Source organism: Camarhynchus parvulus, chromosome 10 (genome assembly GCF_901933205.1).
Source record: "Camarhynchus parvulus chromosome 10, STF_HiC, whole genome shotgun sequence".
NCBI lineage: Eukaryota > Metazoa > Chordata > Aves > Passeriformes > Thraupidae > Camarhynchus > Camarhynchus parvulus.
The window spans coordinates 16980472-17006266 of NC_044580.1; the positions used below are offsets into that span (position 1 = coordinate 16980472).

The window sequence follows — 25795 nt, forward strand, 5'->3', positions numbered from 1 at the left end:
TTCCTGATTATTACAGATCAGCAACAAGCAGTTTGGAAATATGATTGTAGATGGCAAATATTTCTATTTTGTTGTCTTTCTCACTTCTTGTAATCTCTTTCTTAGATCCACAAGAAGAAGTGTCTATTCTTGCACCTCTGCTTTGAACAAAAGGTGGATGTTTCAGAAGCTGTTCAACTTATTCACGGGCTGCACTCTTAAATCCAAACTAATCTGTACATCACAAACCCTGAACTCCAGCATTTCTAGAGCTGAGAACTACTGTTCCCATTTGTGCTAAACTTCTGGGAATGGACAACAGAAATTGACATTCACTTTTTGGGAACGATCATGGAGGATCCACCTTCTCCCATCCCATGGCATGGTCACCACCCGTGCCCGATGGGAGTTTCTGTCATCATTCCTGCTATCCTATTCCCCAACCTTCTGTGGAGTTACCTTTTTGTGTTCAGTTAATGACACCATTCTAAAATACAAAGGGCCCCTCTGATCTCTGTTTTTCAGAGACAGCACCCTTGGTGCTGGTGTCCTGATTAGAGATGTGCCCTTTGCAGTGATTTGGAGCTGTGAAATGGCTCCTGTCGCTCCACTCTGAGCCTGTGGGTATCTCACAGGATAAATCTGGAAGAGCTGTAGAGCGCAGATGATTTTTGGCAAGTATCATTTTATCATCAAAATTTTATTTTTGGGTCGCTCTTCAGCTGCCGCCTTCTGTGAAGGAGAACGACGCCCATTTGATGTCTTTTATTCTGGATTCCCGAGCAGTCTCTTCTGCTTAGAGCAGAATTAATGGCAGCTCTGGCTGAGATAATGGGAGGTGGGGATGGATGCACGGAGCTGGAACTGAGGTGGACTGTCACCTTTGTCTGAACGTGGAGACACAGCTCATGTCCTCAGAGCCGGGAGAGTCACAGCAAGCCAGGCAGAAAATATATTTTATTGAAAATTAATTTTAATTATTATTTTACTAAATTAATTTTATTAATTTTATTTTATTTAAAAATTAATTTAAAATCTATATCTGTACAGTAGTCACTATACATACAATTAGATATATTGTATATAATTAATATTTAGGGTCGAATTAATATAGTATATATTTACTGTATACCATACATGTATTTATAATATATATTATGTATAGCATATATACTATAAAAATATTATATATTTATATATTTAATAGTGTAATGACTTTCTATTAATAGTTTTGCTTTTACAACCTTGTCCTTGTTCAAATTTACCAGTGGCTATTTCTCACAATTATATAATATCTACTAGATATGTATATATCTAGTGTGTATATATACATAATAGATATATTTTATATATTGTATATATATCCCATATACTAGACACTGTGTGTTTATAGATACACCATATATAAAAATGTGTCTATAGAGAATAGAGTGTGTATTTATATATATACACATACACTACATATATGTGTGTGTGCTGGGGAGGCGGTGGTGGTTTCAGAGGGTGACACACAGGGCCCGCTGAGCTGTTTATCCGCGGGGGCAGTGCCGTGCTGCAGGCTCAGGAGGGGTCACCGGCCCCGCTCCCCGGAGTTGCTGTTATTGCCCCAGAGCCTCGCTGTTATTGCCCCAGAGCCTCGCTGTTATTGCCCCAAACCCGCGCTCCAGCCCCGCAGGCCCCGCGGTGGCGCAGGCGCCGCTCAAGGCGGGCCGGGCCCGCTGCGTCACCACCGGCCCACCCGGGCCCGCGCTCTGCGCATGCGTGCCCGCCGAGCTCGGCCAGGAGGGGCGTTCCCTTCCCAACGGCCCTGCCCCCACTGGGCTCTGATTGGTTATCGCTTCCCTCCCCGCCTTTCTGATTGAGCGCTCCGATGTCACTCAAGGCGTCCACGTTTCGCTACGCCCCGCCCACCAACTGCGCGCTGATTGGCGGGCTGTCCTGCGCGGGCGGTGCGATTGGCTGTGCACGCCGTCACTCCGGGGCGGGTCGGCGGGCAGGAATGTAGGCCCGGCCGCTCCCCGGCCCAACAAAGTAATCCGGTGATGCCTCGAGTGCGGAGCGCGGCCGTGCCCGTCCCACCGCCTGCCGCGGGATCACCGCGCCCCTCCCCGCTATCCCCGGTCCGTTCCGCCCCTGCCCGGCGCCGTTGAGCACCCTTGGCCCTGCCGGAGCTGCGCGGAGAAACGTGCGGAAGGACACTGGAAGAAGAGTGTGACGAGCTGTAGTTCCGGCCGCGGTCGGGCCTTGTTTCCCAAAAATAGCGCGGCGCGGTATCCGTGCGCCGGTGTCAGTGTCTCCTGAGGAGCCGCGGCGGGAGCGGAGCGAGCGGGGAGCGGCGGTGAGCGAGGGGTCCCGGGGTCCCGGCTCCGCGCGGCCAGCGGGGCGCGTTTCCTCAGCCCGAGGCTCGGCCGGGGTCGGGGGCAGCGGCCGAGGGACTGGCGGGAGGAGAACGGGGAAAGGAAGGAGGGTCCCCCCCCGCCGGCCCCATCCCGCTCTGAGGGAGCGGAGCGGGGGGAGCCGGCGGGGTCCCGTGGTGGGCGAGTTCCCGGGGCCTTCCCAGAACTTCCTGAGGGAGGGGATGGACATTTACAGGCCAGGCCGGCGGAGCTGCCCGGGGACCGGGCGGGAGGGAGCCGAGGAGGGTGGGGTACGCGGCCCTGGAGCGCCCGGGGTGCGGGGAAAGGACCCTTTGTGCTGGGTGTCGCTGGGGAAGGCGACATCGCAGCGAGCGGGGAAGCGACAGGAAAAGGCTCCCCGGGAGCCCGCCCGTGGAATGCGGGAGCGGCCGGGGGTCGGCCGGGGGAGCTGGGAACGGTTCAGGAGTTGAGTGTGCGCCGCAGGAAGGTGTGCTGGGAATGGCAGGGGGACAAGCGCTCCTGGGCTGTGAACCCGAGGCTGTTCTGTCCAGAGGGAGAAGGCTGAAGGTACAGCGGGGTTGTGCTGCCAGCAGGGTTTTGTGTTCGGCGGCAGAAGTCGTGAGGAAAAAGGACTGGTCCGCTGCTGCCTGGGAAGACTAATTTTTTTAAGTTTATGGAACTGTCTTTTACAATAAATTTTTACCTGCTTTTGGGATGCTAAGCGGCGAGGAGAGTGGAATTGCTCAGAAAAACTGACCATAGTGCCTTGTTTGACAGGTGATTAATTTCAGAGTTGAGAAATTGAGTTGTGTAGGGGAAAAAAGAGATAATTTAAGAAGAGGGTTTTTTTCAATTGTTTAGTATAAAAACATTGTGTCCCATAGCCATACAACGACTAAAATTGTTATGAGCGGTGGGGGAAAGGGGTTTTGGGAAGTACAAAGGAGGAAGGAAAAGGAATAATTTGTAAACAGTAGTAAGGAAAATTAAGTGGTTTGGTATGGAATTGATAATGTAAATGTATTTATTTTCAACCGTTTTCACAGTCTGAGAAATTTTTATCTAGCATGAAGAGGGCTATGAGCTTTCAACCTTTATAATGTGAACTGTCTACACACAATTGTTCCTTATGCAATTTTTTTTTAAGAAGTAGCCAGCTATATTTTGTTAGATAATTCTGGTATCTTATTCGTATCTGGTATTTAAATACCTGTGCAAAAGATGTCAGGGCAACATTCCTGTCATCTATTCTGTCTGTATTTAAAATTATTTAAAATGCCTTTTACGTGTGAGAATGTAATATTTAGGTTTTTTTCCCCTCATATCTCACAGGTGATTTGCATTTGGGGGAGAAGTGTGAAGTTCCTCATTTAAACTATTTTTTTCACTGAGGTGTTAGAGTATGTGCAAAATGACATGTTATTCAATTACATAATTTAGAAGGATTATAATAAATTATAATAAAGGATGTAATGTCGGTGCTTTTGTTCGCTAAGGGTATCATTATTAAATGATATTTTAAAGTTCTATACTTGTTAAGCCAGCAAATCAAAAATAAGGGAATGGAACAAATTGTCAAGATATTAAGGGATTATGGTGGTGCTGTGCAGCTGGAGATGAGCCTTTTTTGACTGAGGACATTCAGTTTGGAATTTCATAAAGAAAATAGTCCAGTGCCCTGGTCGGTTATTTTTCTCCTCCATAATTCTTTCCCACATCTGTAGTTGGTGTAGTCCACGTGTAGTGGCAGAGGGGGATCGTCGGTAAATGGGAAGAATCCCTCAATGTCAGGGACAGGCTCTAGCTCAGGACAGTTTTTGTGTGCATGAAACTCCTTCTCTCTGCCCCAGGAGCTGATCTGAAGCAGTGTGAGCATTGCAGCGTTCCTGGGATTTATTTGTGAGCAGACATTTGGAGATGTTGGTGGAAATACATCAGCTTTTTTGCTGTTGGCTTGTCCTGCTCTGTTTTCTCAGTGTGTGTTTAAACCGATGTGGTCACTGCTCACCTCTGAGTGAGTGGTGCCATGGAATGCTGTGCATATGTGCAGATCCCTGCATTTAGAGCCCTCTAATATGAGTTTCTTTCTCTGTGAAACCACAGATGGAGAAGAAAGCGAACACTGAGTTTTATGAACTTAGAGAAATTGAGTCATGTTGGAGTAGCACAATAAGGAGGACATGGCTGCATTCAAACTTGAAATAATTCTGGAGAACAAAACGGCTCATTATGGCAGAAGACTCATCTTATTTAGAAACCTTTGAGCTGAAGTGTGTGTGGTTCACCTTAAACTGGTTAATGCGGGCAGCAGAGATTTTATGGGTTTATTTTAGAATGTTGGCCACGTTTCTCAGATAACTTGTTGATGTCATTCTGTATATTCTGGGCCCAAGTGCTGCTTCAGAGAGCCTGGAGGCACCACTCTGCTCTGTGAACAATGCCGTGCTACCTTGCCTGCTCTCAGCCATGCCCTCCTAACAAAACACAGCTGATTAATTCTCCAGAGTACTGAAAGAAGTGTAGTCTAATGCTGTGTAATGAGCAAATCTGTATTAGTTTGGCAACTTTTTTTCCTAAATAAGGAATATCTTGAATTAGTTATAACTGTGGTTTGTTATGCCTAGCTTGAGAGAGGTCTGTGGGGTTGAGTTGAATTTTTAAAAGAATATGTTTTCTAAAAATTACCATTAGCACATTTTACTTGCCTCACCAAATTCTTAATTTTTTATTTTTAAAGGATTAAATATTCTGTATAAACCTTGGGCTTTAGGCCTACTCAGTCCTGACAGCAGCCTGGTAATGTGTGCAAAGCACTGGGATCTGCTTTTCCTTTTCATTGCAACGAATCTTCCTTTGAATTAATTGGAACATCATGTGGCAATGGATGTGCTTCTTAATGCACAAATCGCTTTAAGGTTTCACATTTATTGTGTTGGAAAGACATTATTTCATATGTGTAATAATGTGTTCTTCAATGGATCAAATGGAACAAAAGTCAGAATCTCTGTCTGTGATAATATATATGGGTGAATTTGGGGCTTTGTGTTCAGGTTTGATTCTTTCAGCTGTGGTGAAGTTACCAGGGGATATAAACATAGCACTCCCTTTTTCTTGTGTGCCTTCCTGTGCACTGCAAGGTGAGCAGTGATTACCTGAATGGACTTGTCACTGTTACTGAGGTGCTGCTGATGAGGGGATAGTTTAACGCTTGCTCCTGCCACTGAAGTGAATAAAGACTTTGAAGGTGTGTAATGGTATGAGGTTTTGATTTAGGTGTCTTAAATTTATACTCAGAATCCCCTTGATTTAAGGTGCACTCCGATGTGAAATAACTGAAGGTAGCTGGTTTTTCCCCTGGATGTTTGCAAGGTGGTTCGGGTGTCTTAGGAGGTTTGGGAGATGACACAAGACATTCTTTCACTTCTCCCCCAAGTTAGCTTTGTTGACCTTCCAGTAAAAAACTTGAGGAATTTTTTTGGACAGCTGATCAAAATACATTTTAGGTCCCTGATGCAGTGTCCGGTGTAACAGAACAAAATAGTATGACTGAGAGTTCAGCCCAGCCTGTGTAATATGACAGCTCCCCTCCCCCCTGCATGTGTTCTGAGGTACAGCACCAGCTAATAAATAATGAGCTTGTCGTCTGCAATAAGAGATTTTGCTTTGTTTATTTGAAAGTAAGCATCTGATCTAGATTTCTGCCTCTGACCACTCCCCTCATCTGGTGCTTTCTTATTTTAACACTTGATCTTTCAAGTTACTGCTTAGGGAGTTGAAAAGAAGAAATTTTTTTCCTCCATATTAAGGCATTGATTTTTTTTTAAATCAATGGTATTGTTTTGGCTTCTGTTTAATTGTTCTGTAGCAGTGTTTCTAGATTTCTTTGTATTTAGTATATAACTTTCTTTAGAACAATAAACCCCTGTACTGTGTACTCTCACTTCCATTTGACACTAAAGAGGAATTAATATCTTGCAAGACTCCTCTGTTCCTGAGATTTCACCCCTGCCTGTCCAAGATAATCACCTAGTTAGAATATTTTAAATTATATATAGAATATATATATATTTATGTATATATCTATATATATTTTCTCATTTTATTCTTAATATGAGTCTGCAGTGAAGAATTAGGAAGGAATTTTATTAGAATAAGGCAGGCTAAAGTTTGTGACCAGTCTTTTTCCAAATTGTAGTGCAGGGGAATACAGAACCTTTTCTATGGGAGCACTTTGCTCCGTGTGTTGTAGCAGTACAAGCGTGCCTCTATGATCACAAGAAAATACATCCTTCTTAATAAGAGTGTGATTAATTGAATTATTTTTCAGGGAATTAACTACTTTATATTCAAAATGTTAGTGATGCTTAATTAGGTAGGTCTCCCAGTTATATTTGCTTCTGTCCCTGGAGAGCTTTTGAATTCTGGCAAAGTCCTTATGGGCCAACCTGGAAACTTGAAAATGTGTTCTGCATTGCTTTGTGATTTCACTAGGAGCTACTGAGAATTGTTGCATGCCTATTTGAAGTATAGTAAGATAAAAAGTAGGTGCTAGGAATTAGCAGCCAAGCAGAGCCGTGGAAAGGTGCTTGCTGTAGGTGTCTGTGTACCAGGCACTGATGACAAAGCATCTTTTCCTTTTTTTCTAATCAGGAGCAAATTGACTCAGAGAAAAATGTGTCATGGTCAGAGATCACCTAGGAGTGGGTGTGTAGAATGGATGGGTTTGTGCTCGTGATACTTTTATGATGATAATAGAGGTGAAGAAGGATTTTTTCCCATTTAGTTCAAATCTCTTTGAGTGTTTGTGTAACTCAGTTTTATTTGAAAACCAGATTGCTTCTGACACTGTAATTTAGGATTTCATGGACTGGACTGGTGTTATTTTTGTTGTTTGAAAGCTCACCATAGACCTGTGAGAATATGTAAAGCAGATGTGTCATCTGTACGTGCAGTGACACTTGCAGGCTGTGGTCAGGACCAGAGCTGAGGTTTTATACCAATATACACAGGCCTGATCTTTTCCTTTTCTGTGATCGCTTCGTGTTTGGAAGCTCAAGGGGATTAAATTATTAAACTTTTAGCTAGATAATTGTGTAAGCATGTCTGTAAATGAGCTGTGCTGGGGCTGTGCTGTTACACATTTCTTTCTTGAAGATTGTGGCATACAGAATTGAAAAATAGAATCCAGAGGAGATTGTTTTAGTGTTCTTTATGATATGGAAGAATTAGAAACAGTTGTGAGAGAAGAGAGTTAGCAAGAGGCTGAACCCTCAGGGACTCAGATACACACACATGTCCTAAAGGTGAGGGGTCATAAAGGGCACAACAGACTTGTCTTGGCAATGTCCATTAGAGAAACTATTGGAAGGTGTCAGGATAATGTGACTTTACACCCTGTATCACACCAAATCTGCAATAATTGAGTCCAAGAGCTGAGAAAAAAAGTTGTAATATTTTCCCCCCTCAGATATCAAAGAAAGTGACTGTTTTTAAGTGGTTATCTTTCTCCAGATGCTTTTTGAATTGTATTTAATAGACCATCGTGTGGAAAACTTGTATGGTATAGCTCAGATGCACTGTATGAGGTTATCAGCATGAGGGACATCTTGTTTTTGGTATCATTCTTTCACAAGCAACTGCCTCTTCCTGATATGAGTGCATGCATCCTGTTTTAAAAGCTGTGAGCTGACAAGAATGACTGCTAATAATTTGGTGTAAGAGCAGTTTAAAAATGTTGCTTCTTCCAGTGTGAGCTTTCAAAGCAATGAGTCTTCTGAGAGTGTTTGAGAAAAGGGGAAGTTCCATCATCATTGTTCTTTTATTATCTTGTCAGGCACTGAGGGTAATAAACTGAAATTTTCAGAATTTTTATTTTTCCTTGAAGCTGTTGAAATTATTGTGTAATGGTATGAGGTTTTAATTAAGTCAGGTGTCTTAAATCTATATTCAGAATCCCCTTGGTTTCAGGGTAAAAGAGGAGAAGTCAGAGGTACAGCACAAGATAATTTGTTTCACTTGATCCTACAAAAAAGGAAAAGCACGCACTTCTACAATTTTTGAGCCTATAGGCTGTCAAATTATGTTTGTTAGTCTGAGTTTAATAATACACATATTTACTTGAATATTTGGCTTCAGGGATTTGAAGCTTTTGAGTGCAGAAGAATGATTTCCTCTGAGAGACTTTGTTAATATCCTCCTGTGTTTCTTTTAAGTGTTGGGGTTTTAATGTTTTGTCTTCTTGTTGTCCTCCTTATCTTTGTTCATAGCATTCCAAATGGTGGTGTCTTACATTTTTGTCATTGAAATGTATGTGAAGATCTTTGCTTTGAGAGATGTTGGGCTCTGAAAAAAGTGCCAGCAGTAAAAGTATTAATGGTTTCCATTAGGAAGCACTAAATTAGAACTCCTCCTTCAGGGAAGGAGACAAAATCATGGATGGCTGAAGAGAGATGTGGTCAGTTGATGAAAGCAAGAATTTGTTGAATATTGGAGATATGGAATATGGGTGATGTGCAGAAGTTGTAATTATGAACACAAATGCCCTGAAGATTCCCGAGGAGCATGTGGAACATGGAATGGTTTTGGATGTCACAGAATAATAATGAGTTTTAAATAGGTGCTTGTTGTTTCCCTTGTCACAAATATGAAAACTGCTAACCTGAATAGCTGTTAAAAAAAAAGGAAAAATTATCAGTTGGAACAACTGAAATTTAAAAACTATTTTATCAAATCTGTATTACAAAATCATGTAGAAAGCACTTGTTCTTAGTGAAGCACAGAGACATTTAAGACAACTCTCTAGGCTTTGTATTGGGTTTAATATGAGATGAAATTCGAGGAGGGCAGAAACAACAAGAATTATCTTAATTGATAAATGATGGGGTTTTTTTCCCTATGAAAAGGAAAAAGCTAATGGTCATTGTTTCTGTTTATCACTGGTAACTCAGTATCTTCGAGAAACTAGTAAAATGTGGTGTTGAAACGATCGGAAATTCTGGATTTTAAAACGGAATGTTCCTGAATATTGGAGTCATTTAGGTGCCATATGCAAAATAGGAGGAAAGTACCGTAAAAGACTAATGGTTTGTTCAGGAGGTGAAACAGGGTAATGGGAGAGTTGCAAATTTCAGCTACTGCTTCTGCCATGGCATTCTGATGCTCCTGGTGACTCCTGGCTGCGTGTTTCCCTAGGCTTATCTCCAGAGGAGACTTGGGTTCCCGGTGGGATGCAATGTAACCCGATATCCCCAGTGATCCCCGAGCTGCTTCCAGTAAATGTTCCTGCAGATCCCCCGGCCTGCCCTCGCTGGGACGCGGCTCTGCTTCAGTGCTTTGCAGACCCTTGTGCCTCTGTTTGTAGCTTTCCCCTCGTGTTTTTGCTGAGGAGTTGGGCTGCTGTCCTGCCGAGTTAAGCCTAGTGGTGACATCCTTGTTTTTACACTTCTCTCCTGAGGATGCCCTGAAATAGTCTGTGCACCCCGTTACTGTCACACACGTATTTACAACCAGTCGTGTGTTAGCACAAGGTGCTTATGTAAAACTTGCACCAGATTCCAGCAGGAAGTGACAGTCATTTCCTTGAGAGGGGATCGGAAGGTTCCTACAAAGAGACTCAAGCAAAAGCTGCTTTTTCTTCCAAGCTGAGGGCAGGACTTGCCCCGAGTGGGGAGTTGCGATCGAGCCCCGATCCCCCGTGCAGCCCCGTTGGAGCCCCCGCAGCTCCCTCTGCTGATCCCGGCGTGCCCGTGCAGCCCCGGGGGCTCGGCCGAGCCTCCGATGAGCGGAACCATCAGCTCCTGCCACGGCACTGAGGAAACGCTTCAGAGCAAGCCGAGGCTGCAGCCAACCTGGCGTTACTCTTGGGTGCCATTGGGTTTTGCTGCCTTTTTGTTTTATTCTTTTCACCATCTCATTTTGTCGTTAAAGGATCTGTAGACTGTCCTGTTAACCCTGGCTCTAGGCGAGAGTAACCAGTGTGATTGCATGAGATAAAAGGATTCCAGCTCTATGGCTGGGTTGCTGAGGTGCAAGCCAAGCATGGTATGGGGAAGAGGGAAGAACAAAGACAGTGTGTATATGAAAATTTTTATTCTGTATTCTGTAGCCTATTTCATTTATGTTATTAAAATATGGAGAAGTGGTGGAAGTAAATTTAAAAATAGTCCAAACTGTAATAGTAAAGAAGTGATTTTGCAAATAATAAAACCTGGAGAATTTCAATTTTTTTAAAACTCTTCAGTTATTCCCTGATCTTTTAGAATACCCCCTCTTTTCAGTGTGTTTCTCTTCAGTTCTCCACATATCTTAAATGTGTGCCAGCTGTGGCCGGGCTGAGCGCAGGGGCCTGCTGACTGCCCAAGCATCCCCCAGGACCTGCTGCCTCTGGTCACTGCAGGGCACTGCTCTGCCCAGGGCTTCTCTGCAAATTCCAGGTCAAAAATTCTGCAACACTTTTGGGAAATCTCAAAAATAATCGACGCATTTGCTATAGCACTTGGTTGAAACTGACCAATATAATCAGAAGCCATTAATGAGGGAGAATAGACTGTGGTCAAGTAACCTCATTTTATTAAAAAAGTAAGTTATAAAGCTGTGGAAATAGTTCTGTCTTCAGGGTTTTAATGCCATCATTGATGATGCTCTAGTCTAATATCAGCAAACTCTTATTTTAAGTGTTTTTATTTAATTTTATTAAGATAAAACTTAAAGTTAGGGTGATTTAAAACTGTGTTCAGTTTCTTAATTTGCCTTGTTTTTAATGTATTTGATTTGTTCTAAATATCATTTTAGGCTGGAATTCATTCAGCAAAATAAATATCTCTTCGTTTTTATGAGGTCTGCTTGTAAGTTTATGGGAAGATAGTTGGAATTTCTTCTTTGTGTCTTCCTATTTTCTTAAAATATATTAATAAATGTATCTAAAGCCCCCACCTCACCTCCTCCCCCATGTGATGCTTATATCTGTACTTTATGTAGGGCTTTCTGGATCCAATTTTTTTAACAAGTTTTTTTTATGGGCTGAATTGTTCTGTAATAAAACCTATCACAATATTGCTGGATACTGACTGAGTAGTTCTCAAAAGAAGTTTTTACCTGCTTTTCAGTCATTCAGTCCTTGAATGAAATGTTAATGAGAAGATGATCTGATAAACTTCTTGAAATCTTTCTGTGCAACAAAATTCTGATTGAGGATTTTCCTTCAGATCTGTTTGTTTTAAGGCACCTAAGTTGGTTTTTGTAGCTGTCTTGCATGCATGTAGATAATGCCTACAAGAAAACCACAAAGGTCTTGGTGTGTTGTTTTTCTAAGGCTTGAATGACTAATTTTCTGAATGTGTAAGGAGCAACAGCCTTTTGTGTGAACTTCCTTTTGTGCTTGTTAGGACTGTAGAAGCAGGAGAAAGTAAGCACAGCCTAAAATTCAGAGTTGCAATCTGACAAGGAATCCTCCAGGCTTATCTGCAAGAGCTGAGATCACAGTTCTTGCTTTTGTCTAACCTGTGCTTCTCTGCTTTTAATTCTTCGTGGTCTCCTCTGCTTAGTCTTAGTGGCTTATAAGATTTTTCAGTGGCATAATTAGCTTATCTTAAAATAGTCTGATCTGGTGGCAGTATTGGGACAATGACGGGACAGCCAGCCCAGCCCCAGTCACACGCTGTCAACCACAGAGATGTGTCAGTGCTTGGGCCACTCAGCAGGAAGGGAGGAGTAGGTGAAAATCTTGTGAAGATATAAGTGGACCTTGAACATGAATGATTCAGCTCACCTGTACTAGGATTTACACGTTTTCCTTCAGGAATTTGGCAACAGCCTGATCAAGTAACTAGAAAGCAGCTTCTCTTTGGTTTCAACCAAGATACAAATGAAATGGAAACAAAAAAAAATCAGTTCCAGTTCAGTTCCTTTCCTTGGGTTCTTTTTTATATTTGTAGCTTTAGTGTCTGGCTCTGTTTATCAGCCCTCACACTTCAGAAAGAATCATTTCACCTTAGAGCCTCATCTTACCTCAGATGCCTTGGTTCAAGCTTACCAGTGTTTCAGGTCTGAGACCTTTAAAGTTTGAAGTGTCCGACCATTAACATTTATACTTCCTTGAGACTGTATCTCTGGGTTTCATACTTTCTATAATTGTCTTGTCTTCTGGCTTCATTTCCATCTCTCTAGACAAATACAAATTTAGACAAGGGCACAATTGCATGTGTTATGAAGATTGTTGTAGGTACACCAGTTCTGAGGGGTAAACTCTACATTTAAAATGCCTTTCTTGGAAAAGCTGCTGCTGCAGTTGCTATTGTGGTTGCTACAATCTTGAACAAGGGATTAGAATACTTTTTTTTTCTTGTTACTATGCAGGGAAAGAAGCTGGGTCTACAGTACATTCAGGATGTTGCTTTTGATGTGATTTGTTCTGTATTTTCTGAGACCCATCCCTTTCTTTAGATTTCAGTAGAAGAGCACTTTTTCTGAAATTCATAAACTCCCTTAGCTTATGTGCCATTACCATGCTTTTTTTTTGTTGATTAAAAATGGATTTCAGCATTTCACAGCTCACTATTTGTTGAAATAGTGGCTCATGCTAGGGCACTCCAATACTGGCTAGTCTTGACTTCAAGGAGGAAATTTAGTTCTGTTATTTCAATGTGTAAAATGCTTTTTAGGGAAGGTTTGTTCTCTTTGGCTTGATACCTGTTCATTCTGGAGTCTAATGAAACTTCTGTTCACGCTTTTAGGTTCTGCATTTTCATCTCTCAAACCCTGCAAAACAATCTACTCAGAGATGCTTTTGTTACATTTGAGTTTACAGACCTTCATTGAAAAACTAATTTGGACTCTGCAAGACATAGTTAAAAACAAATTCTTCTGGTAATGTTTGACTTCTTCCAGGTGGATTTGATGTACTGCCTCCATGCAGGAAGTGAGAAAAGGAGTTTTAACTATACATTGATGTCTTGCATATGCTGCAATGTTCCTTGAGCTTTTTCTGTAAATGGTTGTAGCCAGGCAAGTCCTCTGTGTAGTTTAATGTTTAACTCTGGTTTTATTTTGTTGCAATTGCTGGTGCCCTTATGCATGCAGATAGAGTTGCACTATAACTGAGGCTGGGAGGGGGAACTTGCTTCTCTTCCTCTTTAAGCTGTGGATCCTAAAACCTTGGTCCAGGCATGATTTTAGTCTGGTGTAGTTTGTTACTAAAAAATTAGTAACAAATACTTTACAAGGTCCACTTATTCCAGTGAAACCTCCTAGACTACTTCAGATAAAGTCAGCTTCCAGTGGGATTTGGGACATTTCTTGTAATGCTTGGTTCTTTGTGTTATGTGTATGGAGTTGGGTTTTTTCCTTTCTTTTCTTTTTTCCCTGGTTTCTCCCACATTCATTAACTGTGCTTACAATGAGTTTTCAGTGAATTAGTGTCAATGTTCCAGTGAAATCCTTGGCTGTACTGATGATGTAAGTGGTGGAGATCTTATTCTGGAATTCTTTCTACTGTCTCCTTGTGTCTGTTAGACCTATTTAGATGAAAATGCTGTAGGCCAGTGGTGTTGCCTGTGTGCTTGTTCCCTGCTATAATGTTAATGTTTATATCTTAGGGGTATTAGTAGAGAGATTATTAGGAGGGGAAGTCTAGAACAGAAAAGCTTCCTGTGGATGACTTGCAGTAGTGGTGAATTCTGACAGGGTTCCCATGGTAGTGAATGTGTTTTCTTTAATACACATTACTCAGATCTTGCTATTGTCTTCTTTATAATGCAGCGTGGTGGCTGTATTATTGTCAATACACAAGTTGCCTTAGCAGAACCTTTTGAAGCGCTGTAAAAAATACGTGAAACCATGTTTGGCAAAAAATGCTGAAGGGTTTTAATGGTTCCTGAGTGTGTAGGGAACAGTCTTTTTTCCCCTTTTGGCAATCACATGAACTTTTGAATCCAAGTCTTTGTCTCCTTCTCCTCTGCTGTATTCACATACAAAATTAAATTATTTAACTTTCATTTTAGCAATAGGAGACAATTTGAGCATAATTAAAGCAATGTATCTGTCTAAATGAGTGATACCTAATTGGATTAGCATTGTTTAGAGAGCATGTGTGCAGTCATTCTTTGTGAATCTGTACATTTCTCTTTTAGACCTACAATAAATATTGAAGTCTCACTGTTCAATCTAAGGAACGAAGCTTTAGATCTGCACTTTGATTGCCACTCTCAGGTTCCAATGGGTTGAGATGCTGTTCTGCAATTTCTGGTGTCAGCCTTCTTACTGCCTGGGGTTCATACTCTGCCTGTGGGGAGATGGACTCAATCTGGAGATGCTCAGAGTCATTTGGATAATGAAGAATGATAGTATCCATACCATTTTAAGAAAATTTAGAAAAAAAGTGTTTCTGAGTTCTAGTGCTCTTTTGCTAGTCTCAAGCAGTTTACATATGAAATCTCCTACACTAGAAGATCCTTCACCCACATCTGTCTGTGTATCCTATTAACAGGCCTTGCCGATTTTTCCTGTACAGTACCTTCCTGGACTTATCTTAATAACACTGTCATTTTAAAGACAGTGGCAGGGCATTGTACTGAAGGGGACTACAATAGGAAAAATATTGCTCATTAGATTTGTCTTCTGGATTAGTCCAAATTTGGGGAAGTAGTCTGCCTGATCCCCTCAGACCTCAGATCCCCTCCCAGATCAACAGTAAAGCTCTGTTTTGATAAATGTAGATAGGTAGATGTATACAGGACACCTTTAAACTCGTTTAATGTACCTGTGCCAGTCAGGGCATGTTAGGATAGCACACAGAAAGCATTTAGTTCATTATCTCTACTGCTTGAAAATCCATCATTTTACAAAATGCTCGTTAGTTGTAGCACCTAAATGGGGCAAACCTGTTTCTTAATGAAGAACATGTTTTCAGTGTCATATTTGTCATCATTAAGGCTTTGGGAAACTGGGTTAATATGTTCAGTTGTGATTATGCACTAGCAAGATGTGCATGGCAGTGCACCTGCTTTTTGAGGTGGATACATTTTCTGACGTGGTCTCGTGTGGTTTGTAGCTGTGAATTCCTGTCTCAGCTCTTCTTTACGTCTTGAGCGGAACAGTGCTGAAATTATTTGATGTGTTCCAGTAAAGCAAATGACAGCACCCACCAACTTTTACTCTTTTTCCATTTGTTTCTTTATTAGATGTGTTTTGGTCATTTTTTGTGTGTTGTAAGAATATACTAATTCTTTTTTTGGTATAGCAAGTGTTGCTGCATGAAATGCCTTCAAAAGTAGATTAATGTGGCAAATTTAAGTCAGTCATCCTTTTAAAAACTGAAATCTTGTTTTTGTATTTAATTTAGGTGATTAAACTACAATGAAGCGTGTGGCTTTCAATAAAACTTGCAGTTCCAGAACTTGTCTGTGGTCTAGATTGATGTCTCTGTTCTAAGAAAGATTTGGCTCAGATGGCCTTTAACAAATTGGGAAAACCAGGGGATGTAATAATTTCATTTAATTTTGGTATTTATGTGTGACAGAGGCTTCTGAAGTGCAGCATACAGGTCTTGGAGTGTGGCAATGGCTGGATGATGATGGTGGCAGTTTCTACCTGTTGTAATTTGACCTGACCAAAGGGATGCCTGACTCTGAGAGCTTTAACTGAGGACTGTATTCTGCCAAGTGCTACTTCCATCAGCTCTTGCTATTTATAAATATGCAAGATAAAAAAAGAGAAATAATTTTCTAGTGCAAGTGCTGTGTTTTGCATTTGTTTTCAGTTCTCTAGTTGATACCTGTAGGTTAAATTAAAAGTGCAAATTGTGACCTGGAAGACCTCAGTGCCTCAAACTTGCCTGCTAATCCATTAGATCAGCAGCACGTTACTTCACTGGCAGACCTTGCCTTGTTTTGAGTATTTTTTTGCCGTTGAGAAAATTTAAGATTGGTGCCTTGCCTTTGCAGTAGTGGATTCCTTGCTGACCCTGTGCAAATGCCTTAATCTACATGTCCCTGCCTGGGTGCAGCTGAACAATCTCGAGCTCTGTCCTGTGTCAGTGTGACAGGGCAGGAGTAGAGGAGGTGTGGGGTGATGTGTGACTTGGCTAAAAGCAAGTGCTGGAAGCAGCTGAAGCTGTGTTGCCTGTGGCTTTTGGTGTGATGATCTGGATGAGTGAATATGTTGGATTTCAGCTTTTTATTCTCTATAATTTTTTTAGATAGTTGCAAGTAAACAAGAAGTATTTCCACCACACCCCCTTCTGTTTTCTGTGCTATTTTTTTGAGCTTTCTTTCATTTCACTTCCTGGTGGGTAGATGGCGAGTTCTCTGGCAGATTTACCTATTAAAGTGCTGGTGTATTTTCTCCTGAGAAAGCAAATATTGTGGGTTCTACTCTTGGCAAGTATATCTTCTTTTACGTTTCTTAATATCCTCCATTTCTGGTGTGGCTTTTAGTGTTTCCATGAATACAATTCTGCATCTGTCAGCTGGGTATGTTACATTAACAGATTTTTGTTTCTTCTTTTCACCTGGGGTCTTAAAAAGCAGATGCTCCAAAACTGACTGATTAGGTACCAATACTTTTGGAGAAATAAAACAATTATTATCTGATCTGAAAGCCTGAGCATCTGCATAGTTATACATTATGCAAGCTCTACTTTGGTTGATAATCATGTTGGATAGGTTTTGATTTCTGCCTGTTGTTGATGGTTTTTGTTTGCTTCTGAAGTAAGAGTAACCTGTAGCACTTCACAGCTGCAGATAATTTAATTCCAAGTCCTTCACCAAGGTCAGTGGGATTTTTTTGTGCTTTGTATAATATTGAGCATTTATTTTTCTTAGTCAAAACTCGTTGCATATGATATGTAAGATTGTAAGGCACCTTAATATTATTTGCTTACAGAAGAAACACTGTTTATTTAGTTTTTACTGCATTGATAAAATTTGGAAGCTGCTTTTTAATTGTGCAATCAGAAACATGTTCTTTAAAAAGATGAAAAATATGTTTTCTGTAGACAAGTTGTATTTGTAGATTCCAATTGCTGGTTTTGTCTTTGTATGGAAGTTTACTGGTTCAGTTATTTCATTACTTTTCTGGGGTTTTTTAATCAGTGCAGCTCTTGGTTTTAGTTCTGTGTGTTCTTTTTGTGAAAGGAATCCAGTGTGTGTGTGAGTTATTGAATACTCCTGGTGTGCTGGGACTTGTGCTGTGCTGTTCTTCAATGCTGGGACTTTGCTAATATCAGGTCAGAATGTTTGCACCTCTTAAGTCATCAATGTGGAAAAAATACCAAATAAGATGTAATGAAGAAATGGGTTCAGCTCTGATGCAGGTAGGAAAGGGATGGCTTCAATATTCGAGCAGTAGCAAGTCAAATGCCAAGTTTGGAACGTGATAATTCAGCCAGGCTTACGTTTGTGACAGCTCTGCAGAGGTGAAGAATGCTTCTTGAGGAGGATTTTTTTCTTTGCTCTTCGCAGCGACAGCTTCTGTGCTCCCCTGGGTCGGGGGGCGGGGAGCTCTTCCCAGCAGCTGCACAGAAACCTGGAAGTGCGGGGATGGCCCAGATTCGATGCTGGAGCTTCAGGCAGAGTTCTGCTGTGTGTTAGCACTTGGTCCATGTGACGCTGTTTGACCGGATAAAGGCTCTCAATCATGTGCTAATGTGTGACACTACATGAATATATATTCTTTGTGTGCCTAATAGAAGTGTTTCTCCTGCTAAAAAATAAGTGCCTCCTATATTAGAAATGATTTTGTGCCTCCAACATGGTCCCTTAGAGCAGAAGTTCTGATGTCAAAATGAAACCTGGTCAATATATCAGGACCATACTGCAGACATTTTACAGTTCGGTGCTTAACCTTTGGGTGACTGAAATTAAAAGTGTTATAATCATTTCCTTCTGTAAAAATGTGGTATTCTGTATCTTTGTGACAGTGTGTTATTTGATAAATGCTGGTGTGCTCTGCAGAGTAATTAAGGGAGGACTCTGAATAATGAGCTAGTTTAAAGTATCATCTGCTCAAAATCCAGGCATACCTCTACCTTTGCCTCTCCCTGTTCTCTTGGTATGCCCGTAGCAGATCTTTATTGTGGGTAAGCTGGTAACTGCTGGTAGTTCTGTCCGGTTTCCAGCTGTCCCCACCAATGGACAGGGAAGATCAATGAAGTATGAACCATCTCACAGAATTTCTTTTTAATAGGAGCAGTGTCAGGATGTGCTTCTAGGTTGCAGCAAACATGCAACTGCAGCTAAAGTAGGTCTGTGAGAACTTTCACCTACCCCCTGTGGATATGGTTGCACTAGAGAAGCAACAGTCCAGGATTTTTTTGTGGGCTAGCTGCCTAAATATTTACCAAAGGTCTGTATGATTCCCTCTGCCTCCAGCGTCAGCTGGAGCTTGTTGTGATTACACCCTTACTGATAAGTGTTTGAGTTAGGCTTTCCTCTGTGCTTAGGAAAAGAAGAGGATTAGTGCATATTCCTCCAGCAGAATACAGATAACCTCTCTTGACCCTGGTGATCTAGTCTATTCGCCTTTTATCTTTGCATTCTCCAGGGCACCAATCTGAAGCCATGGAATACATGATGCTGTGTTGGTCTAGAGGCTGCTTTTAGAAGAGTTGCCTTCCTTACTCCATTATGCTGGCATTCTCTGCAGTGGTGTCCTTTTGTAGTATGACATATTAAAGCATTGTAACAGAGGATGATGAAATATTTTTAGGGTGTGCTCCATTAATTTTGACAACTCAGATTTGTTTGTGCTTTTTATATGCCAGTGTGTGTATTTCTAGACATGTCAATATATATGTAGAGACAATATGTGGGATTTTTTAATATATCACTGTCTTTTATGGAGAACATCTGCTCTGAAATTGTTGCAACAATATGCAATTATGCTTATTTAAAATGTGTTCTAGTAGTTACTGTGTATCCAGGCAGTTTAATAAACCAGTAAAAGATTTCAAATGTAGTTGAATACCCTACCCAGTTAATGATACTTAGTGTTTGGATTTTCATCAATCTGAACATGTCACGTATTATAGACTATAATTGTGTGACCTTTTCCTTAAATTTTCATAGCAAAAGACTATGACAAAGCCATTGAATTTGGAGTCTTGAATCTGAAAAATTCATAATATAGATAACATGAATGCAAGGCTTGCGTGTGTGTGTGTTAAAATAGTAAATGGGTTAAAGTAGCACAGGCATACTTTGTACTGTGTTGGCATAGTTTTCCCCTTCAGATGGTAGTTTGGAATGTGAAGCCTCTTCCTATATGTGCTGGAGCAGAGCTAAAGTCTAATGTCACTTACAGGAGAAATTTAATACAAGCAGCTTGTGCAGAACTGACCTGCTGCCATGGTAGCATGTAATATATTTAGCATGCATGTGTCTAGTAACCATGTGATCTTATACAAGTGAATAAAACAGAGAAGCTCCCAAAAGTTACCATTTCTCTGAATGTTTTCAGACTTCTGTTCATTAAATAAAATGTTATAAAACTATTTAAAGAGACTCAGTTTATAACTGGGGTGTAACCAACTCAGAATTTGGAATGCTGCAGCAAGGTCTCTGCATATCAGTGTGAGAGAGGTAGAATTCCAAAATAATTAGTTTTTTTTTTAATCCATCATAATTTTTGGAGTGTTTTATTTGGGTTTTTCTGGCTGTTACAGTTCCGTTTTCTGCTGCCATGATGACCAAAGATTAAATTTTAAATGAAATCTGAAAATAGCAATCTGATCCTCAGGTACTTAATCTTTAAGAAAACCCACAATTGTAAATTTTGGCAGTGCTGTGATATTGTCAGACTGTCTTGGTATCATCTGTGCTTAAAATCTGAAGTGTCACTTACGTGCCTTCTGCAGATTTACCAGGACACCATTTGGGAGATGATAAGCAGGGAAGAGTGGCACACATAAGTCCTCTATCAAGACAACATTAAAAGGTGGATAATCTCTTTAATGGAATATAATCTTGCTTATGCAAAATCCTAATAAAATTTAGTATTTTCCCTGCTGGTTTGTTGCAGAAAGTGTGATGTTGATGTTGGTTTACAGTTTAGGGGTTTTTGGTGTCTTGTGCTGAGCAGAGTGAGGTGATTTGTTCATTGTCCCGTGTTTTGTTGCACAATCCCATTTTCCCTGTGGTCTTGCACAGCAGCTGTGGGCCCAGGTGAGTAGAAATGTCCTGGGCTGGATCCAAGCAGCAGAGTGGAGCTTTAATCCTGAATGTGGGATGTGGTGTTTCTACCAACACATTGCTGAAGGATTTCCTTAGTCTCAGGCTTGCATGATTGTGTTCCTTAAGCCAGAAGATTCAGGTGGGTTCTGAATGCTTTGGGAGCTCCTTCCCTTCCCAGGTTGGGTGGCCCCACATCGTGCCAGTGAGGCTTGCCTGAAAGCAGAGGGGTGAAGGGTTCCACCTTCCCCAGCTGTGATTTTAGCATGCCACTTCCAGCTATCAGCTTTTTCCATCTCTTCCTGTTGAGAAGTCTGTGTAGGCACTTTCTTCTGATAATTGGTTGTTGAATTTTGAGGTTTTATTGTATTCTAGATGCACTGTCATTATGGACCAGTGAACTCCTTCAAAGATTGAAGATACTTTCTGTGGATTTCTGTAGTTTGGGTAGATACTGCATTTGCAGAAGAATTTCAAGGAAGCACAGTAGATTTTGTGTACTTTAAGGATGCGTATAATAAAGTAGCATTAAAATGTCTTAAACATAGTAGAGAATTGAAATTTATTCTATAAAGCATCCATTATGTGCCATAGCAAATGTCCTGTTTCTAGCCCTGGAGGGTGTAGTTGTGTTGGAAGCTGTGGTTGGTGCTCCTGAGTTAATGTCCTATGAAAACAACAAGGTCCCTTTAGAGTTCCCTTTTTTTTTCCATAGCAACCTGGATCTGAGACACTGCAGAACCATCAGTACAAACTCAGACCTCTAGCAAATGCTGCAGCATCTTTCTAGTACGTTAGTCAGTGTTATTGACAAATATTTCTTTGGTTTCATGATATACTTTTCCTTTCCTCATGGACGTTCTAAATAATTTTTTACAAGAACTGAGTCTTGTGCTTAATTGATTTAATTTTCAAAAGGCCAAAGAATACCATGTGCATCCTTGAAAGACCTTCCCTTAAGGTGAAATCCTCAAAAGTGAATGAAAATCAGTTTCTTTTTAATGCCTGTTTGAATCTACTAAATTGAAAACGCCAGGTCTGTCTTTGTTCTGTGTGGCATCAAATTAGATAAAATGTCACAGACAAACTCTTTGTTAACTCTTTCTGCTGCTGTACTCTGTCACACTTCTGCTTTTGAGAGCCTGCTCTTCCCTTTACTGCCTTTCTTCCAGCTGTGCATGGTGAGCATTTTCCCTGAAGGAACTGGACTAATTCAAAAAAGAACAAAGCACTGAGACTTAAGAGCATCACTCCTCTGTATGGGAATTTTAAGGGGATACTACCATCCTTTTCAGGAATATTGTGGCTTCTATTCCACCTAGGCAGGGGCACCTGTTTGACTGAAAGGAGATTTTTGAATCAGAAGATTCACTAAATGCACGAAATAATTCTTCCTTTCCATGCCCAAGCTGACATCTTGCAGCTAATGCAGATGGAACGATTTGGCAGCAGTAGGGTGTGAGAGCAGAACTCTTGGTTTATTCTGTTTAAACCAAAGCTCAGTGCTGCTTTAAATGCTGTTATTCCTGTGGATGGATCTGGTTCAGGCATGCAGATCTCTTCCCGAACTGGGCAGTGATGGTGGCCTTAAGATTTTATGTGGTGCTGTTTCTGTTGTGGAATACTAAAGGGTTTGTGTTATTTTGGGTAAGTGAAGCTTACAAAGGGGAGTGCCTGCCACCTCTAAAGGCTTGCTGAGGTTGTTAATCAGATATTACCATCAAAATGAAGTACATTCAGTGGTAGACAAAGAGGAAGGAAACCTACCAGAAGCTAGAAGGAAGAATCTCCAGAAGTGTTGGTTGATGTAACATGTTAAGAGTGGTGTCTGCTAGAAGTACAGGGTAAGCTTGTTTTGATTCCTATCTTCCTTTGAAAGTAGGCAAATGTTTATAGTGTGGAGAATGTCTCCACCCCTCCCTCCGTGAAGCTGTGTGCTGGAGAAAATGATGACACTGGATGTTGGTGAATTCTTACAAATCTAAACATAGCCCATAATCATAGGTGTGTCTGTGCAGGGATAAAAGTGTATGAGCTCCAGATGAAATCATAAGATCAAGTTTTGAGAACTAGGTCCAACTCAGTGCTCACCCTTCTGGGTTATACTAAGAAGTCTTTGTTTCAAATCTCAGTTTAAAAATCTGTTGACTTGGCAGCAGGATGGAGTCTGCTAAAAAACCAACTAGCAATCTGTAATTGGTCTGAATGCAGGGAGTGAATTGCTGGAAAGATCCCTTTCTCCCAGTGGGAAGACAGAATTTTGTAGTCACAGTGTTTTGTTTTCAATTTTCTTTAAGCAAGTCTGAATGCATTTCCTTGCAGCTTCTATAATCCTGCCTCAAAGTAGAGGATATGAGGTGAGAATTGAGGGAAAAGCAGAACTCAGTCATCAATACAGTTTCCTAATTAAAATCCACTTCACTAATTCCAATTCTCATGAGCTGTCAGGAGTAGCTTGTATTTTGGCATATGGTTGTTCCAGTGTTTGCTCTGAGTTGGCTGTTCAGTTTTTATTAAGCAATGTGTGGCCTCATGTGCAAGACTTGCAAAGCAGCACCGAAGAGCAGGACAGGATGGAACTGGATGCTGGAAGTTTCTTGCAGTATGATTTGTAGCCAGTTAAAACTTTGTTTTGCTGTGTATCTGTGTGCCAGTGGGGAGATTCAGATTCTCAGGATGGTATAGAAAAGCAGATATGTTCAAAGCTACACCAGCACTGGAGGGGACAACACATTTTCAATACAGGCCAGAGCAGCAATAATGGAGCTGGAGAGGCCCTGGGTGTGCTGTCCCTTGCAGGCTGGGTCTTTGCTGAGGCAGGTGAAATTGGAGAGCAGAGCCCTGCTATCTGCTGTTTGCCAGCTTGCTGTCAATATTTATTGCTTCAGCTGCTGCAAGGCTTCCAGTCAGCATGTGAGAGAAATGCTTTAATGTCCTGAAGGCCCAGAGTACTCAACAATGAAGTTTTTTTTAAGAGGAGTTAGGGTTTCTTGCAGGTGCAGGAATGCTTCTTAGCAGGTTCTTGAAAGCTGTGTGTAAACTGTGTCAAGTTGCTGTGGTTTACTTTTTGTTCATATAACTCCATATAATCATGTTCACAGATTAATTACGTAGAATGGGTAAAATGAGATAATGTAAAATAATTAAGTTAGCATCTGATTCTAATGTACAGAATCCACTTTAATAAATGTATTTAATATCTAATATCTGAGTGGGTTTTTTCCCCAGATAAAGAAGTACATAGGGTTTTTCAGAAAGACAAAATTCCTTATCTTTTTGAGAAAGGAACAGAAAAGATTGCAGATGCTTTCATGTGTGCTCTGATGATACTGCTAGATAAATGAAAAAATTTCTGTGTCTAAATAAGTTTGTCACTTCACATGAGGAGTTCAATGCCAGCTTGTCCCAGCTCATGGGTTGACTGGGGTGTGTGAACTTACACATTGCACACTTTGAGCTACCAGGGCTACAGGCAGCATCCAGGTTTTATGGTGGAATGCAACTGCTCTTAACCACAATACACCTTCAAGAAGTCATTCACAATTAACTGCTTTGTATTTGCTTTGCAATTCAAATAAGGTTCCTAAGGGCTCTTAGCTAGGGTTCTGTCAGGGATGAAGAAGACAGCATGGATGAAGGGACCCAGCAGTGTGTGGATATGCACTGTGTATGTTCCAAGCAGGTTTAAATCAGTGATTCCATAATTAAATGCTGAGATGTCCGCTCTGTCTAGTAGTGTAAGAGATCATGCAGTCTTCTTTTCTGACATGGTTTCTGGTTGATGTTTCTGGCAGTTTCTGGTTTTTCATTTTTAATGTATAACTGGGGGTCTGGATGGCCAGCTATAGTTATAGTCTGACTCCTGATGGAGCCTGGTTATTGTCAGGTCTAGGCAGTCGTTGCATCAGACCAATGAAATGGTGAAGATGAAGATGTCTCTCTTCCAGTTTCTAACAGCTCACATTTGCATCTGATATTTCACATCAAAGGTAAATGAATGTACTTGTTTAAACTAAGAGGTTTTCAGTAAGGGAAGTCTACAATAATCTGAAACTGTCTGAGCTTCTGCTTCAGATTCCTGGCTACTTAACGCAGTCGTGAAAACAGCCCAGCTCCTTTCACATACATTGGGAGCCAACTTCTGTGGCTTTCTTTTCTCAATATTCCTTGCTCTTGTTGGGCTCCTCAGTGATGTAATACATTACTCATGTAGTAGTTTATCAGAAGGACTTTATATGTTTGTGTGAATCACTTAACTGGTTCTTGTTGAGACCTTGATTAAAGTTTTTCTGGCCCTTCACTTAAACTTCTGTCAGGTGAATCTTGTAATTCACCTTTTTAGTGGCCCTCTGCATGTGTTTGTTAGGGTTTGTTGACAGGAAAAGAAATTGAGATATTTTTGAAGTTTTGAGGATTTCTATTTTTAATACAATAATGGGAACAAATGGATGAGAGTTCGCACTTCTTTTTATAGTCATGGAATATTTCACTCCAGAAGCTGTTGAATCAGATATTTGAATACATGTTGCTATCTAACACTTGAATCACATAGCTTTGCTGTGAACCAGTAATGTTACTTAGGGTCAAATAACTTAATTTTTCCATTTGCAGCAATTGACAAGAAAGAGCAAATGGTAAAATCTAATTATTTTGCCTGTCTTGCAGGTAATAACAAGTAACAGAGTTACTGTAGCAGCCTGAATTTCAATTTCTCAACTAAACCATATTAACGAACTAGTGTGTGCTAGTTCCTTGCTAAGGACACAATAGTTTTGAAGTATCTGAAGAGTCAGTGTTCTGTTATCAGTGTAATTAAATTGACATTTTTGCAAGAGAATCCAAGTGGCATCTTAGTGGCATAAGAGTGCCCAGACTACAGACATTGCCTGCCAAAAAAGAAAAATGTTTATGAGCAGAATATATTTTAAATTATATTCTTGGTAAAAATGAAGTTTACCACAGTAAGTTTAGGTGCTGGGGTATGGATCCTAATGTACTAAACTTCTGGTTTTAATGGCTTGCCCTGTACTTCATTAGTATAGTCTTAGCTCTTGATTGATTTTAAGAATATGGACATCCAAATGGAGGGCAGTAACTGTTAGGATGGAGTACTTGTACTTGGATCGATAAAATGTTTAGGGCTGTAAGGAATTTCATTCTAGGCTGCTTTTAAAAGCGGCTGCTGACATGGGAGAGGTCATGGGAGTCAGGCAGTTTCTTGCCTGTGGTGCCCAGCAGCATTTTCCTCAGTTCCCTGATGCTGCCTAAGTTCTGCCTGTGTGTAATCCTTTTGCAGAT

General features: G+C 40.9%; 1 protein-coding gene across 5 annotated transcripts in view; it reads left to right on the forward strand.

The window, feature by feature from the left end:
* The first annotated feature begins 1996 nt into the window (after positions 1-1996).
* The window catches only part of MEF2A (myocyte enhancer factor 2A), an 82058-nt gene continuing 58259 nt past the window's right edge, over positions 1997-25795 (forward strand). For 3 of the 5 annotated variants that reach the window (XM_030955541.1, XM_030955543.1, XM_030955542.1), the window contains exon 1: positions 1999-2317. The gene's annotated coding sequence lies outside the window, so the exon portion shown is untranslated. Of the gene's footprint in view, positions 2318-25795 lie in introns of all 5 variants that reach the window. The other 2 variants (XM_030955544.1, XM_030955540.1) reach the window with 2 other exon arrangements.